Here is a 13,560-nt window from a genome sequence, read left to right on the forward strand (position 1 = left end):
GCAAGAGAGGGACAAAAATGACAAGAGGGAGGAGAGCTGCAGAAATGAGGGCAGAGGAGGAGAATGAAATATTGGGTAGAAGCAGCTGAAAAAGGGGGGAGAGCCGGTGCAGGAGGGTAAGAAAAGGCAAGAAACATAGAGCGAGATGGAGGAGAAAAGGCCCAAGCATTATGAGAAAGTCGGGAAATAACGAGTGGATGAAAAGATGCGGGCTGCTAGAGGTAAAGAGAGATGACTGGAGGGAGAGCTTTTGTAATTTTCCTGGCTGCACATACCAGATGTCAAACCAGATCTCTCAATAGGTCTCTCCATTTTTCGTTCTTTCATTCTTTCTTCCTTTCACACATCTCCTCTCCCATCCCTCAAGAGATTTCAAGCAGATGAAGGCATAAAACATCTCTCTAAACACAGAGGAAAGTCTATTTCGTTTAACTACAGTATGAAAACTTCAAACACAGACAAATACAGGAGAGTGACAGCTTGAGAAGAAAATTGATGTTTCTCCATCAAATCACTTTTATTATCTAAAACTTGAAAAATATATCAGTGTGTTAACTGCTTCACTGAGACGCTGCAGACAAGACTTTAATCTGTCACCTTTGCTGCATTTAGACTCAATATCTCAGTACATAAACATCTCAATAAAGGCAAAAAAACAACAACGATGCAATCAGTGGGTTTCTTCCCATTCCCCCATTCTTTGATATGGAGGTTGTAGTGAGTATGCTCCCATGTCATCGATACCCCGGCTTGGCTCTACTTGTACAACCACAGGCCATCAGGGCTCTAATCCCGAGCCGCACAGTGGCACAGTTTCACCCTGGAGCCATTCACTTTGTCTCCACACAAACGCAGCTGCCAGATTCGTGTGACCAGGCAGCCTCTCTCTCAGAAGGGATGGAGGTATTAAATGAGGCGGCTTTCTCTCGGCTCTTTTTGCGTGGAGTGTGTGTGTGTGTGTGTGTGTGTGTGAGGTATGAAAGAAGTACTTACAGTGTGGGAATTCAGAGCAAGTTTTGAACTTTTTTTCTTTTTTTCTTTTAACTCATGAGAGATTTTAAGTTTCGTGGCTCCTTTAGTTGAACAAATTGCAAACACCCAAATGTTTTTATGTGTACCATAACTGTGATATGTCACTGTGCTGTGCACTGCACTGTTCTACTTACAATTTCAGACATTTCAGTGGACTGAAGGAAAAAACTCTGTTCACCAGATTAAGAAGACATGTGGTACTGCAGTGGTGAAAAAAAGCATGAAAGAATCACTTGATGTCTTGATCACTTTGCTTACTTTGTTTTGTCATGAATGTGAGCTGCTAATGAGCACGGCAGCATCACAATTAAACTTGTTCAAAAAAATCACCAAAATGATCAAAACATACAGTGATTGGATTACTTTTTTTTTCTTTTTTTTTTTTAAATCACATGACAATTTCCCTCATGGGATCAATACTAACTGTAAAAAAGTAAAAAGCTTTGTTGCCTTTTTCCTTTTTGATACTATATTTTTAATAAAACAAATACATTACAGAGTGCTTTCGTTCTTATTTATTATGATGAAAAACGTCATCAACAATGAACTTTCCTGTCTTTTTCTCACATGAAGAGAATTTCTGAGAAACGTTTCTGAGACCAGTTAAATTTCCTCATATAATTCCCAGTTTTCACTTGTTTTATGATGGGGAGGACTGAAAATAAAAAATAAAAAAATCACTCTTTAAGAAGTGAAAACCTGACATATCACTGTATAAGGTGTGGTTGATAAAACCAGTAAGACATCATAAAACTAAGCAGTCTTGTCTGTTGCATTTATTTGAGTCATGAATGGACCTGAGCTCTCAGTGGGTAGTCAAGGAATCAACTCAAGTGTACCACATGACAACATGACAACATGTTTATATGTCAAATCTCTCCAGTAGTGAAGATAAACGTTAAATAAAGCATTAACTTCTAGTATTGACTCTAAACATTCGGTGTGCTGTCTGTTGTCTGACTGAAGTGTTCTCTACTTGACTCCACTATGTAAGTGGGTGAAGGACCTTTGGCTCGGGGGACACCCAGCGCCTTCTCTGCTTGGCCTGACTCCCCACTCTCCGTGCCAGGCTGCTGGCAAACAACAATGACCCTCTAACAGCAGAGTCAACAGCCACCAAACATACAACAGCCCAGGAGCTGTAAATGTGAGTGTGTGTTTTACTGTGTTTATCACTTTGTCTACTGAAATGTATAGCTCTGCCCCTGTGTGCTTTTCTAACAAGAAACACAAAGTAGCACTGTGTTTACATTCGGGCACATTTTTCTGCAGAACCTTTATTAAAAACTTTGGCCTCTGAAACCAAAAGTCAATAAATGTCTGTAGCATCAAAACTTGGTTGTAACCCAGTACATGGCTGGAGCGTGTATGGTCAGTGTGTGAAACTGAGGACGTAGTTGAGAGCTGCTGTGGAACTGAGATATACAGAGGAATTCCCAATAAAGTTGTTCTCAGCTACATGTTTTTGTTGTCAGATAACAGAACAAGTTTGAAATAGTGACTCCAATGCAGCCCATCGAGACTATAGTCTGCTGCTTCGCCTCTCTGCCACTCACTGACCAGAGTAGATGTGAGAGGGGCACCTCTGTCACGTCTAATGCTCACGAGGCATTATCAGTGACTCTCTTCTTTGGAAAGTAATGGTGTAACTTGATCACTTAACTGTATCACTCAGTCAGTCACTGACATTTGTGTTTAAATAGTAAGGCAAATCTCTGTTTCCCTCTTGTTAACCTTCTTTGTCATGTTGACTTTAATGTCAGACGACTGCTCGTGCTGTTGCTCCTCAGACACTCAGTCTGACTAAAGGTGAATTGAATTTGAGGCGATGCTGAGGAAACACACTGCCTGTGGCGTTTACCACTGTTTGCCTGTCTCCTGACTAGAAGGTGTAAGATGTTCCAGCCTTCTGTCTTTTTATGCAAATACAGAACAATTATATGATCCACTGGTGCACAGTATGTTTGCATGTAATTGTGTGACTGCGTCAGTGGTGAAAGAAGTATTCAGATCTTTTACTGAAGTAAAACTAGCAATGGCACAGTGTAGAAATACAAGTGTGTTGCAAGTAAAAAATCATGCATTTAAAATGGCACTTGAGTAAAGTAAAAGCTTTATCAGCTTATTTTAATATATTTCATTATGTTTATTGATTTTAATATATTAAAAGTACCAAAAGTAAAAGTACTCATTACGCAGAATGAGTCATTTTTAGAATAATGCAGATTATGTTACTGCATTATAATTATTGACGCATTAATGTGTACATCACTTTAATGTTGCAGCTGGTGCAAGTAGAGCTAATTCTTTTGAATCTGCACAGTCACTCAAGATATCATTTAAATGCATTGGAGTAAAAAATACAATAAGTCCCTTTGAAATGTTGTGGATTAAAAGTATAAAGCATCATAAAATGGAAACACTCATGTAGAGTAGAAGTTCCTCAAAGTTGCACTAAAGTACAGTATTTGAGTAAATGTACTCAGTTAGTTCTCACCACTGATTGTGTGAGTGTGTGTGCTCGTGATACAGTTCAAAGACCAAATGTGACAAAATATTCAATGATCAAACCACACGGTAAACATGCTGCAGAAACACATCAATGTGGTGTGTTTATGGCTAAAACTGTTTTTCAGCTGTATAATTCATAATGTACAACAACATACAGCATGAAGATGTGTAAATGTGTGCCAGTATGCTCGACAGGTCCACAGGGAGTCTGGGCTGCAATGCAGTAAAGAGAGTAGGGAGTCATCACTGTTAACTGGCTTCAAATCAACTTGTTATTGACCAGTGGAGAAAATAATTGTGATATGTGTGTGTGTGAGTGTGTGAGCGCATGCATCTGTGTTCATTAGCAATCACGCAGCCATTGACTGGTGTCACTGTTTGGTTTAGCTGTGCCACTGAAGCTCTCCCCCTGTCTCTCACTCACTGGGAGACAGTGAAACTCAGCAGCGTTCACTTCTGACAGCAGGCGATTTAAACATCTGTTAGCAGTGTGGCCGAGTTCACACGATGCCAGAGCACAGAGCACGGTCCAAAGTCCTTCAAACAATCCACACTCTCATACACTGTTTGACTGGAGCTAGTTTCTGATCAAGTGCTGTAATGTCCCCTTCATCCTTCAACATACTTTATCAGTCAACTACAGTTACTGATTTCCCTGCATCCCTTTGGACAAGCCCCCAGAAAGCTGGATAAACTTGTTGTATTTAGGTTCACATTGTAAGTAAATGGAGATCACAGCAGTGAATTCTATTGAGGCAGCCATCAGTGAAGAGTTCAGTATCTCTCAGGTTTCTCCATGCTGATGCAGCTCTCAGAAGAATATTGTTGGTCCAAAAAGAAGCATTTGCTAACTGATCATGAGGGACTCACACCAAAACCTGATTTTTGCAAATATTTTATGTTTTAAACATAAAGCAGTGGAGATACTGGATCACAATATGACATGACATGTCTAGTCCAATGTTCCTTCTAAGCTGCGCGCTTGCGCAATCGCGCACTGCTCACACACTCTCAGTGCACAAGAAAATCTATACAGCGCATGAAATAAAATTCAACATAAACTGTAAATTAATTAGAGCAATAACATTTTTTTCTGTAACTTTTTGCAGTGTAACACAGTGAGTGACAGATGTCCAGCCAATGATACGATACGGTTCACTTACGCTACGCAGCCAATCATAGCATTGACATTGCTTGCGTAGGTGCCCTTCCCATACGCACCGCAGCGCCGTGCAAGTTAGCTAGCTAACAACAGTGCATTTCATTTTAAGTGGGCCAAATCACTTACATTAAAAGTAAACGAATGGAAATTGCTGCTGTAATTTGATTCTTTTAATAAGCCATGTAACTTGCTATGATCCCAGGTGTTGAGCAGGTGTGATACTGGTGTGTGGCCACAGCGTGCACATCTGATGTTGCTCACAATGGTCCTCAGCGTGCTCAGGGAGCTTGTGTGTATGCCCAGACACATGAAAAATTAGAGGTAACATTGGTCTAGTCTGAATGGATATTGTCAACATAAGAAAAATGCAGCAACAAATCACTCCCAGAAAACCATAAAACATCACTGCTGGCTGCCTTCTACCACTGCATTTTGGGTGAATAAGCTGCTTTAATGGAGACTTACAGTCAACAACCACACTGTCAGCTCTGGCAGTACTTTCCTAATATCAGCACGCTAACCTGCTCACAGTGATTATGACAAGATGCTGATGTTTAACAGGTATAATATTTATCATGTACACTAACTTAGTTTAGCATGTTAGCATGCCAACATTTGCTAAAAGTTTTTGGGAGTTCATAAATGCAAGATGATTGAACTTCGGAACAGATTAGTGAAACTGCCTGAACAGCAGCTCACTAAAAAGATCTTTAAAGGAGCAATTCGTATTTGTTTTGCTATTGCTACATATCCAACGTTAGCATGAACAGCTGTTTACTCACCAGTCTTGGCAAGAGCTTCAATACAAGAGGTTATAATACTGCCTCTGATCAGCGCTACTTCTACAGGGCAGCCTCAATGCTACAGTGACTCTGTATCAGGAAGTGATGAGACTGGCCGACCGGGCTGGATCTAGGTGGTTAGCATGCTTACTTCAGCAGGAGAAAAGAAGTGATAGAAATAGAAAAAGCAACAAGGTTCCTTTGCACCACTGGACACAGCTCATGGCAAGTAAGGGAATGAAGTTTGATGCTGAGCTCGCAGTCTTTCTTCCAGACTGGTAAGTAAACAGCCATTAATACTAACGTTGGCTATGTGCCAATAGCAAAACTGACAAACACTTCAGTGAGGTGAAATCTTTATTTTGTATGATTGCTCCATTTTTTATTTTTCAAAACAGATTATGGTGAAATCTGTATTTATATTTTTTTGTTGTTGTTGTTTTATAAGTCCATGTGGGCTGGGCACACAAAGCTCTGACCTGATGACAGTGGTATGTGAAAAGTCAAGATATTACCAAAGTTATTAAAATTCGTCCTGAAGGGGACATGAATGTCTGTATCAAAATTTGTGGAAATGTATCAAATAGTTGCAAACATATTTTACAAAAACACAACTGTCAACCTGCTGGCGGCGATAGAGGTATGGTCAGGGGATCACCAAAGTGACTAGGGTTTGTCCTCTGTGGACCAAATGCAATCCATTCAATAGTCGTTGAGATATTTCAGTCTGGACTAATGGTGGACTAGCTGCTAGTTAAGAAAATGAGGACACAAGCTCATACAACACTATACACTATATACAGTATGCTACATCTTCTATGGCTCAGGTTGTAATCAAAAAGATTATTATGGTGGTCATATCGTTACCTTTTAAAACCCTACATATGCTGGTCTTCATATGGTTGCAATGGTGATATAATTTGACTGTGTTGGTATAATGAGGCCTACAGTACAGACAGACAGAGCTAGTGAAGAGCTACAGCCTACAGTCCATCATGGATGTTGGCCTTAATCTGCAGCCAGTTGAAAAAGAAGAATGGTTTGACCTCCTCTCAAACTGGCCTTACACTTCTCCCTATCCCTGCCTTCATTCCCTTTCCTAACTGAGCCTCCAGGGGCTTCTCTACAGCCACTGCATTCCCTCCTTCACCCATCCTGCCTTGCCTCCATCCATCTCTCCACTCTGTCATTCACAGCCTACAGTCGCCCCTTGCCGTCTCTATCTCCCATCCCCCCCCCCCCCCCCCCCCCCCCCCCCCCCCCCCCCCCCGCAGTGACTCCTGCCATTGTGAGCCCTGCTCTCACTCCGTCTTGGGCTGCTGTGTGAGAATGGGGTCATTGTTGCTCTGTGGCAGCATTTACATGAGTGTGTGTCTATGCGTGTGTACGTGTGTGTGTGTGATAGTAGGAGTGAGTTCTCTGCCCTAGCGCCAGCATGTCCTGTTGTTCGACCTCCATCGCACACAGGCCTAGATACTCACTGCACATGCACCAAGCTTGGAAACATGTCCAAGACAACACAGAAATTAAAATAACCCTGTTGTTCTGCAGTCCAAGTTTCCCAAGTGTTCAGGCTTCAGACTGATTTACTCTAAAATGTTCTCAAACTGTTGTCAAACCCTCTGCTTTCCAGCTGCCAAAATCTAGATAAGACAAGGTCTGACAGGTGATGGAAAATATGTCGAAGCTTCTTGCCTTCAGGTGGTACAAGGACTTCACTGAGGTGTTTTGTCAAATAAATGGTCAATAATTATCTAGTTATATTTGTGAAATGTAATTTAAAATGTCCCCAGTTTTACAAACTGAAAAAGCTTAGTTAGCTTTGTCAGTTGGGTCAGTTAGCTGCATACCAGTGAAACCTTGCTGTTTGCTGGGTGTAAATATTTAGCCACAATTAATTAAAGAAGTTGTTTGTGTTGTGCAATTATTTATTAATGCCTAATGCTGCATTCATTTGGGGGTCTCAAGGTTCACCAAAAGAGTCCATTTGAATGCCCCCGCTGTGGTATTCACAGCCTCAGACCTCTGAATTCTGTGAAAGCTCCAAGTTCACAAGTGTTTGCTGAGATTTTCAGAAATGGCGGTGACCATGGAAGTTGATTTTTCATTTGATGTTAATAGATTCGTAATGTATAGAGTTTTTATTCATAATACGTCTGTTTGTCATAATGCCTTTGCATTTCCTGCATTACTTGCCTGCTATGTTGCTAAATTATTAGCCTCTGTGGCTTCTAGGCGCTAACAGTGCGTTAGTATTAGCTAATGTGCTTTTTAGCTATAAGTAATGACGGAAAACTGTAATAGCCACATGTTACAACAAAGTTTGGGTTATCTTTGGTCATGGAGATGTATCTGTCACAGTAACTTAGTATGATGGGCTGTAACACTACATTAACACATGTTCACATTGAGCCAAGTGTTTCACTTTGTGTGAGCTGATAAATTTTTATTCCCATTAAGTTTTCATAGAAGCTGACATGAATTTTTACTGGGACAAGGAGCTCTTAATCCCACTTTCTTGGACAGAAGAAACATGACAATGAGGAGTCTTTTGGTAACCATGTTGCCGCTGCCTAGAACCAGTGTCCTCGTGATCTTACCACATCAACTCCAAGCATGTACACGACTTTCAATGATGTAACCACAAAAGCCAGGTCTCTATCAGTGAAAATGATTTTACAAATCATGATGTTGAGTAGGGCTGGTGTAGTAATAATACAGTAATTTACATAGAATTTCAATTTTTGCAATTTTTTTTATTTGTATTGGTTAAAAAAAACCCGAGACTTTGTTGTGAAATCTGAAACAAACTTAAACTTAAACAACAGGACAATGACGCTTGCAAAAGCCATATCCATACATGTCATTCGTGCGTATCCTCAAATCCACGTCTATAAAAACTTCCACACCTCAGTTTAAAAGACTGTGTGTGGTACCAGTCTCTTCACCTCCATTTGTGCCCCATTCCTTCAATTGCCGGCTCGCACTCGTCCAGTTAGTCACAGTCTCGGCCTCTACGACTCTGTCTCTCTGAGGGATTAGTAGCACTGGTCACCACTCTAATCCTTTCCTCAACACACTCACTCTTATATTCTCACACGAACAGCCAGACACAAGCTTTTCAATGACAGCGACTATATGCCATATCTCGTTTTACTAATCTGTTAAGTAGCTATTACAGCACTTGTGTGCAGTGCTGTGGCTGTAGTCATGGTCACTGGTTTCACACATTGACTAACAGAAAAAAAAAAAGCCAAAGAAATGGCAGTTTCAGTAAATTAATTTGTCCCTTCTTGCTTTGCAATTTAAATACTCTGCAAGCAAATAGCAGACTTGGCAAGGCTGCTTCGAGACACGGGGTTCCCACTATTCAGATGATTGTTGACTGTGTAAACATGTCTTCCATTTGAAGCTACAGCAGTCAAAACAGCAGATAATGTCAACCTAATGTCTTTATTGTCTGCGTCTATTCACCTCTGCATTTATATTAAACATGACAGAAACCATCTTGTACCGTCCATAAAACTTATACTTACAGTATATTGACATTTATTTATTTTAATAGGTGTTGAATTAAGGTTTAGACATGTTATCTAACATGTCCTTGAGGGAAAGACAAACATTAGATATACGTTGTGTTTGTATAAATGTCCACAGTGAGGCATAGTTAGAGCAGGATACAGGAACAGATATGAGCCGGCCTGTGTTTGGCTGTTGTTACTGACAGGTGATCAGCTCACCTGTATTGTCTTACCTGCAGCTGACTCACACACAGCATCTATTAAGCTCTATAGTGTCAGTAACTCTCAGTGACTTAAAAAGAAACCGTGACTCAGTTTTGATATCCTGATACAGGAAATGAAACAGATGTGTTGACAAAACGATCTTAACTCAAGGTCCACTTACTCGCTTGTTCTGGAACTTTTGACTGATATCACACAGTTCTCATAAGCAGTCTGAATATGCTTAGTTGTCATGAAGCTGCGGATGTTCAACATTTACATGACTGCGAGCATCTCCTGGACTTCTTATCCATGTTGATTTAAAAGTAAATCAACAGACCTCAATGAAGACTCTGTGATATGGTCAAAAGATCTAGAACAAGCAAATACACAGACCTGGATTTGAGACTACTAACTGCTGTTATCAAGGTCAAGAGTGAACTGTACTGCTCAAGGTGATGTCTGTGTTTAATTTGTTGTTACTATACCACTTTGTCAAGATTAAAATTAGAGCTTTGATTGTTAATTAATTGTACAATCTGTACTCCCAAATTAATCCAAATCTACTGATTCATAAATAACCAATTACAGTGATGTGTTGACTGGAGCTGTTGTTGCAGGTTATTCCTTCTCGCACCTTTCGTAGATATCTCATCATCTCTCTACGGTCACTGTCCAATAAAGGCTAAACTGCTTTAACGAAGAAGTAACCATCTGTGCTGAGCCACAGGAGACTACATACAGTACATACTACAGTATGTCTGTGTAGCCAAATATTACAGTATTAACTCTACATCAGTGCTGTCACTATACTGATGATTGTTGATGCTTTCAGAGGAAATGTACTGACAAGAGTTTTCAAGTACATTGTTGTCAATTATTTGGATAATGATTGCTGATAAGTTGATGACATCCATTCATTCATTTTATTCAAGTACATAAGTTACTTGTTCTTAATGTAACTGTATTATCTAATTGTTATACATCCTTATAATTATTGAAAATTATAATTTAGATTATATCAGGATATCGTGTTAGGCAAAATCAATATCTAGTCTCATTAAGAGTTCAAACAATCAGTTCATTGATTGATTAGTTGATTGACTAACTTAATCTACAACAACTTTGATGATTCATTTATCATTTAAGTCATTTTATAAGCTTCTCAAATGTATTTGCTGGTTTTTTTTTGTCTTATATGATGGTAAACTGAAACTCTTCAATCAACTTCATATAGGACCATATTCATCATTTTATAGACATTTTATGGACAATACAATTAATTGATTAATCAAGAAAATAATCCTATTAATCAGTGATGAAAATTGAAGACATTATCTCGTTCTCATTATATCACTGAAGTGTATTTGTCATGTTTACAGTGTTCAAAAGCACTCTGAATCTTGAAGCCATCCTTTCTACCAGCTTTGATGCCGCATGTCAATTGAGCCATCGCTCAAGACTGGTGCCCTATGCTTCGAGAAACAAGAGGCTGATCCAGGATCAGAGTGACTGGTAAGGCATGACCACGGGCCGATGACCTGCCAACCCACAAACATGCTGTGACATCACTCTAAGGAGGTCATGGTAATCAGATTATCCCCCGTTACACAAACTCCCTCACTTACTCGCCACTGTGAGTCTGAGCGACAGCAACACTGCGCGGGTTAAAACGCAGAGTCACACATGCTCGTAAATACACCTTGAACAACGTCAACTGGGGATGGGATAATTTTAGACAAAAGCACCTGAGTGAGCCAAAAATAAAACTCCTGTGTTGCAAGAAATGTTCACAAAGCTTCAAACTCACATTCACTCAGTGAGCAGCAGCGTCGCGTTTTGTCATGATGAATTCCTCAGTGGGAGAATGAAGATTGTTTACTGAGCGGAGAAGACAGAGGAGAAGCTCGGGGGCCTGAGCTGTTCTGTAACTGCAGTGATGCCAAGTGGTCGGCGGTTTGAAGAGGACACCTGAGACCAGCGCACCTGGACAATGAGCTGAGGTGTAACCCTAAACTGAGATGAACCGCTGTTTATCCCCCACGCTCTCCTTCTCTTGTTCTTTCCCATCAGTCTCCTCTCTCGCTTCATACATCTATGCTCTCTCTGGTCCCCAAGCTTATTTTCTCTCCACAACCTGATCTATCCTTCCGTGTTATTCTCCCAATCTTTTGACTCACTACCTCTCTCCTCTCTCTCTGTCTCACTGTCTTCCGATGCTTTCCCCTTCTGGGCATCGCCAGGCTAATGCAAACAGCTCTTTCAGTGTGAGCGTGAGTCATATAATCACATACTTAACGATTAGCACCCACACATTTTCAGTAAGATTCATCATTCAGAGGGAAAACAGGGTCCAAACCCTTCCTGAGACATTCCTGCATTTCTTCAGTTGCTATTTTCACACAGACAATTCTCTAAATTGGGGGATTGACATTTTGCTCAGCAGCTGACAGCGGCTAGCAGCTGTATGACTCAGTGACACAGAAGCAGTGCTCATGTCACCATGGAAAGGCAGCGTTATGGTGTTGTTGCCAAGGCTCTGCTGTCCAATACGCATCTGATCCCTCATCATTACTGTTAGAGCCGCACCCAGAGGAGGGAGCGAACAGAGATGGGAACAGGAGTATGCATGTTTGAGAGTCAGAGGTGATAGAAAAGTGGAAGACTCATGAAGACCAAGAGGAGGATTGAAGATTAAGAGACATTTTGGAAGATCATCAGCGTTTGTGTTTGAGCTACACTCTCTTCTGCTGTCTCCCTCTTTAAAAGGCCTTTAGTCAGCATCCTGCATACTCCACCCATATTTGTACACTCCCTCCCCCATCACTCATGTCACTTTTGATAAACACACATAGTCTGACCTGCATCTATACACACACATACACACAAACGCACACCAATGCACTTAAGATGCTCGCTCTGTATTACTTCTTTGATGCACCAACAACTGCAACTGCGTCTTTAAACAGCAAGTAGCACAAAGGACCAAAAATAGCACAGTGAGTTGCAGAGCAGAACTGCTCTTCTTGAAGAGGGGAGGAAAGAGGAGGAGGAAAGGCAAGAGGAGGTTCAGAGAGATATGACAGGGAAAAGATGGCAGAGGGAGACCAGTTCTCCAGGACTTAGGCCTCCCTGCTGTGTTCAATTTAAGTTCCTCATCCACTGTCAGCCCTGCTAAAACCTCACATTGTACAGTGGGGCGCAATGACAACACTTGATAATCACATTTCTGCAGTGCGATAGATGATTAGGAGAGGGCCTAGTGTTTGTACATTTATTTAACTGTTCACTTATTGGTCCCAGTGGATTTCTCAGTGAATATCTGGTAAACCATAACTTTACAGACCAAGTAATAGTTTTGACCTCAAATCAAGCATCTATACCACAAACAGGTACCTATTAGAAGTGGTACAATCAATCAATACAGCAATATATTAGAGTTTTTGAAATTGTTTATCAATACATCTGTTACTAGTATAAAGTATTACTCTTATCTGAGTTTTCTATTCTGTTCTTAAATACTATAATTATTGATTTATGCTGTTTGGCAAAGATTTGTCCATTTTCTCCAATGAATAGTTTGACATTTTGAGAAACAGTTAAATGAGAAGACTCATTTAAATGAAAATAGGATGCTAGCCATGAGACAATTATTTTATCTTAATTACACATGCTGGCAGACCGACTTTGTTTCCTTTTAACAAAGCCAGGCTAGCTGTTTTCCCTTATTTCCAGCCTTTGTGCTAAGCTAGGCTAACTGCCTCCTGACTATAGCTTCATATTTCCCATACAGACATCAGTTGAGAAATGTATTCATTTTCTCATCTCACTCTCAGAAAGAAAAAAATAGCATATTTCCTAAAATGTCAAAACAATTTCTTGTGACTAACTGCCTGTTACACCACAACAAACTAATGCATCTAGCTTTTTCTGGAGCATCTAATTGATATTGCAGTTGTGATGTTTTAATGTTTTGAATATTTTGTCCAACTCATTTACACTTTGTGAGGGCAGAATTTCTGATTTCAGCCTAAAACAATCCAAGTCAACAGCACAAGTTACAGCCTCCATAATGACCATGAAGTAGAATCAACACATCTCTTAAACAGTTTCAACAAAAACTGAAAATTGAAACCTTCACAAAGGTAATTGCAGGACTGTCTCATTAGACTGCATTACTTTTAGTCTACCTATTAAAATGCCAACTAAGTGTAAATCTCTAAAGAAAAAAGTAGAACTTGAACACTACAGCTGTATTTTGTGTATTTGCTGCAGTTTTATAGTAAGTGGGTCTATATTACATCTGTGCCCCCTCACATAAGTACCCAGTGTTTGACCCCACCTATTCAGC

At 40.3% G+C, this 13,560-nt stretch overlaps 1 protein-coding gene across 1 annotated transcript in view; it reads right to left on the reverse strand.

The window, feature by feature from the left end:
- Positions 1-13,560, reverse strand: part of map3k10 (mitogen-activated protein kinase kinase kinase 10) — a 40,453-nt gene that overhangs the window by 23,259 nt on the left and 3,634 nt on the right. The gene's annotated exons all lie outside the window — the stretch shown is intronic.

Source organism: Trachinotus anak, unplaced genomic scaffold, assembly GCF_046630095.1.
Source record: "Trachinotus anak isolate AG129_WGS33_773 ecotype Australia unplaced genomic scaffold, CSIRO_AGI_Tana_v1 ptg000014l, whole genome shotgun sequence".
In the NCBI taxonomy this organism is placed as follows: Eukaryota; Metazoa; Chordata; class Actinopteri; order Carangiformes; family Carangidae; genus Trachinotus; species Trachinotus anak.